The following is a 5,301-nucleotide window of genomic DNA, read 5'->3' on the forward strand; positions in this document are numbered from 1 at the left end:
GACATGGAAAGATGTCTTTTTATCGTCATTTAAGTGTGTTTGGTTGCAGATATTTTTTTTCACGTACCAAGATATGAGAGGCCCAAGCTTGATAGAAAATCTAAACATTGTATTTTTGCGGTTATGGTGATGAAGAATTTGGTTATAGAATGTAGAATTCGATTGACGAGAAAATTATTAGAAATCGAGATGTGATATTTCTTGAAGAGCAAATTATTGAAGACTTTGATAAAGTTGAGAAACATAAACAAAATTCCAAAAGTTGCATTGGGGTTGTGCAATAGCCCCTTGCTGAACCTTCTGTTGATGGGGGAGATATATAGGTAGATGATGAAAATATAACTGAAGATCATGTTCCTCACCATGATGAGCCAATTCCATCGACTGAACCTCAATTAAGAAGGTCTAATATAGAACATCAATATTCCCAAATATATTTGCCACATGAGTATGTGATGATCACTCATAGTAGAAGCCATTACAAATGTTGGTAAGGAAAAAAGGTTGAAGGTCATGCAAGAATAAATGAATTCCTAGCATGACATAAAAATAAATTCTTAACTAAAAGTAATTTTATATAAATTAATTTTAAAAATATTTTAAAATTAATAATTAAAATTTTATTTTTTTATTCATTTAAAATTTATTAATATGATATATATATATATTTATTTTAAATATTAATAAATAAATATTTTTGAATTATTTACTTTAGAATATTATTTACTAAATAATTTAAATTTTATATAAATTATTTCTTTAAAACTTTTAATATTATTTATTTTAAATTATAAGTATAAACTATAAAGGGTAAAAAAAAATTTATCTACTATAATAAAGGTAAAATTACAAAAAACAAAATTATTATAAGCTATGCAATATAAGCTCAAAAGCTACTTAAAGTAACTTTTGAGTGAATAATTGAATTTTGAGAAAGCTCATAAATGATTTTTTTATTTGGTGAATTATATTTTGTGGTGTAATGGAGAGCCGTAGACTATTGATCATATATTGCACTTGTGTAGGAAGAGTAGTACAATTTGGCCTGCTGTCAACTTGTGTGACTAAATTGATCCATTGGTGCAATCTGAATATAATTTCAGAGAAATTATTTCCAATTTATTGATTATTTTGTCTAAGGATAAGAGTAATATGTTCATTATGATGTTTTGGAGATTGTGGAGGAGTAGGAACCTTGTTAGGTGAGACCAAAAAGATGAGTAACCTGTTGAGATTGTATTTCGTGGTAAAAATACGTTGGATGAGTGGAGTGCAACTTGAGTTCATAATGGTTCAAATGTGATGATCTGTATAGCTAGTGCATAACCTCAATGGAAATAAAACAATGGTGATATGATATGTTGCTTGTTTCTCATTTGTGCATAATAGAACAAGAGTTGGTATTTGTATAAGGGATGAAGTTGGTCTTTTTATTGGAGCCAAAATTGTTTGAGTGCAACCGGTTATTTCAGTCAAGGTAGGTGAAGCTATGGGACTCCTTGCTGCTATGGAATGGATAATTGAATTGAGTTCTACAAATGTTGTGTTTTTTATGGAATTAAGAGTGGTAGTTGATGTCTTTAGTTGTTCTGCTCATGATATAACATAGCTTGGTGCTATTTTTACTAAATGTAGGTCCCTCTTTAATGTTATTTGTAAGAACTCTCATGTGGAGTTTGATAGGAGAAAGGATAACATGGTTGCTCATTGTCTTGCAAAAGCGGTCATTTTTAATGTCAATTCTCATTTTTACTTCAATATTCCAAAATATATTGATCATTTAATCTTTAAGGAATCAAATTAGATTCCTATTCTAAAGAAAAGTATGTATTACTTAAATAATTTTCACATCACCAAATTGCAACTCAAATTAAAAAAGTGGACAAAATGTTAACAATTTTGAAAATAGGTGACCAAAGTTGTGGGAAAAAAATAAGGATATCAAAATTGCAGATTTAGTTAAATGGATGAACGGAAATTGCATTTTAGGCTTAATATTATGTGTATCATTCACAAATTATTATTCTTTGCTTTTCATTTATGATAAGTAGAATAATTCAACGATAAATAAAGATATTTTAGTAAAACCTATATTTTCTTTTGGATATCATATTTTTAATTGTGAAATAATCAAACAAAAAGAATTATTTTGGGAGGTATCTATAAAACTGAAAATTCTAATATTGGAACTTCAAATGATTTACTACATCTTACTATGCTTATAATAATAATATATAAGATATTCTTGAAATTTTCTTTGTCTCTTTTCATTTTAAATTGTATTAATTATTTTTTTTACAAACATACCTTTAATAAATTTACATTTTTTTTTCAACCCCAGATGAATATTATAATAGAAAAGTTAATTAATTATCTCTTTCTTCAAAGATGACATATAATAACGACATCTATTGTTAATAAATTTAATACAACTAACAGCAATTTTTATTTCTCGTGATTTTCTTAATTCATAAGTAATACCAAGACGCCAAATTCTAAGATTCTATATATTATTTTCATCGTCCCAAAAACTAAGAAACAAATATTATTGTGTAAAAAAAATAAACAACTATAAATAAAATATAGAAAATGATAATTTTATCAAATTATTTTTATTAATAATTGATGTTTTTCTTACAATCATATATATAAAGAGAATATTTGATCAAAAACAAAAATATAAAGTGAATATAATGCTTTGAAAATAATGTACATAATATAAGCTAAATGGTACAATTAAAAAATAATTAATTTTTTCATTGAAAATTAAAAAACATAGTCATTTTGAGAATTTATTTTTTGCTAAAGTGGCTATTAATGTGAGATGAATTATGTATAACACTTAAATACTAAAACTTTCATTGTACTACAATAAGTGACTCATTTAACAATTTCATGCAAATCAAATTGTACTCCAACTATCTCATAAAAAGTGTTTCATTTGTCATTTTTCTCTCAATAATTTTTACAGACATTACCAATGGAACATTTATTACTATTTTTCACAAATACATCCTAATTTATTGGATTCCATTCCACTTAAATACTCCACTAACTACAATTGATTACAATTGATAAGGGTGTTTTAATAAATGATACCCCTCCACCCCCAACCTTTGCTCATTTAAGCATTTTATCTTTGTCTCAAAATTTTAGTTCTTTTAGAAAATCAATACTCAAGTAAGAATGTTTTTTCTTTTGTATCTTTTATAACTCAAAAATATGTATCAAATTAATTTTATTTATACTTAGTGAATGAAGGGTAAAAAAGACTAAACTTACCCAAATTTATTATTTCTTAATATATGATTCGAAGTTTAAAAGATTCAAAGTTCATATACGAAGGGAGTACTAATTTTATCATTAAAGTCTATCTAAACTATCATTTTCTTAAAAAAGGTGCACAACCCAATCATGACCATATTAATTTGAGACGAATGGAGCATTTTTCTTAAATTTTAGTATCATAAATGTTTAGTGAAAGATATATAAATTCAAGTAGTACTAGTATTAATCAAAATGTACAACTAAAAAAAATTTGAACTGCAAACCTTACTTCTCATTCCTCAACCTTCAACATCACTTTTTTTTTACGAGTTGCACTCCCAAACCCCATTTTTCTTTAGATAAACACACGTTATAACACATAATTAACCAAATGAACCTTGTGAGACTCTTTATTCTCACTCCATAAGAAATATTTAAATAATAACACAATTTAAAAAATATATATATAGAGGAACCCTGAAGAAAAAAATGAAATAAACCAACAATGTAGACAAAAACAACTTTCAAAAGAAACAAACAACCGTTGAACGAAAGATTAGAACACTTTTAACTAGACAATTGTTTATAAACCTTATCAACCATTGGATTCCAGAAAGCCAACCTCATGGAGTTATCACTAATAGGCAACCTCGTCTATCTAAACATCATATTTGACACCTTATAATTTAGCATATTTGTGGTTTCTTGGAGCCATATAGAAATTCACATTTATACCAACCGACAAACTTTTGTGAAAGTTTAACTTTAAGCATGATATCATTTCAATAAACAACACAGTGACTTTTAAAGCTCTAATTTCACTCAAACTATTCTCTCCCATAATCAACATATCATCATGGAAATATAAATGATATATACAAACCTCATAAGCTTTATCTGTAAGATTTATGGGTCACATATGTAATTAATTAATAAGGTGTGTTAGGGTCATTATATAATTAGCCAATAAACTAGGGGTCAAATAATATATAATAGTTTATGGCTAAAGAGCATAATAGTTATGAAAATTAATAGTGTAGATACCGGGCAGTTTCTAATTTAATGAGGGGCTGAATTGGAAATACTGCAATTTGGGATATAACTAATAATAGTTATATATAGGGGTAATGGTCCCCAAGGCAAACACAACAAGACTATTCAGTTTCAAAACCCTAAAGGAGAAAATTCTCTGGTTCTCTCTATCCCCATCAAGAGAGCAAGGTCTTCAGGGTGTTTTGCTGAGGAAGATCACCCAACCCATTGGCTCTATCATCATCATCTCAGGATTTCATTAATGGCAATTCCCACAGGTACGCTTCCGCCTTTGGCTATTCATCATGTAATTGACATGGATTGTTGAGCACAACGTTATTAAAGTTTTTCCAACAATTGGTATCAGAGCCTACCATGTTTAATTCATGATGAAATTCGGTTATTGTCTTTGTTTTAAGATGGAATTTGGGAATTTTGATATATATATATTATGGAATCCATATTTTTAACGTGTTTGAAAAATTAGGGTTTGTAATTTGGGAATTTGGGAATTTTGATATATATATATATTATGGAATCCATATTTTTAACGTGTTTGAAAAATTAGGGTTTGTAATTTGGGAATTTGGGAATTTTGATATATATATTATGGAATCCATATTTTTAACGTGTTTGAAAAATTAGGGTTTGTAATTTAGGAATTTGGGAATTTTGATATATATATTATGGAATCCATATTTTTAACGTGTTTGAAAAATTAGGGTTTGTAATTTGGGAATTTGGGAATTTTGATATATATATTATGGAATCCATATTTTTAACGTGTTTGAAAAATTAGGGTTTGTAATTTGGGAATTTGGGAATTTTGATATATATATTATGGAATCCATATTTTTAACGTGTTTGAAAAATTAGGGTTTGTAATTTAGGAATTTTGATATATATATTTGAGTACTAACATTGCAAAATGTTCTTCAGTACAATTTTTAACGTGTTTGTTAATTTAAATTTCATGGCTAAATTAATTAGCTTCTCATCCAA

Source organism: Cicer arietinum, chromosome 5, assembly GCF_000331145.2.
Source record: "Cicer arietinum cultivar CDC Frontier isolate Library 1 chromosome 5, Cicar.CDCFrontier_v2.0, whole genome shotgun sequence".
In the NCBI taxonomy this organism is placed as follows: Eukaryota; Viridiplantae; Streptophyta; class Magnoliopsida; order Fabales; family Fabaceae; genus Cicer; species Cicer arietinum.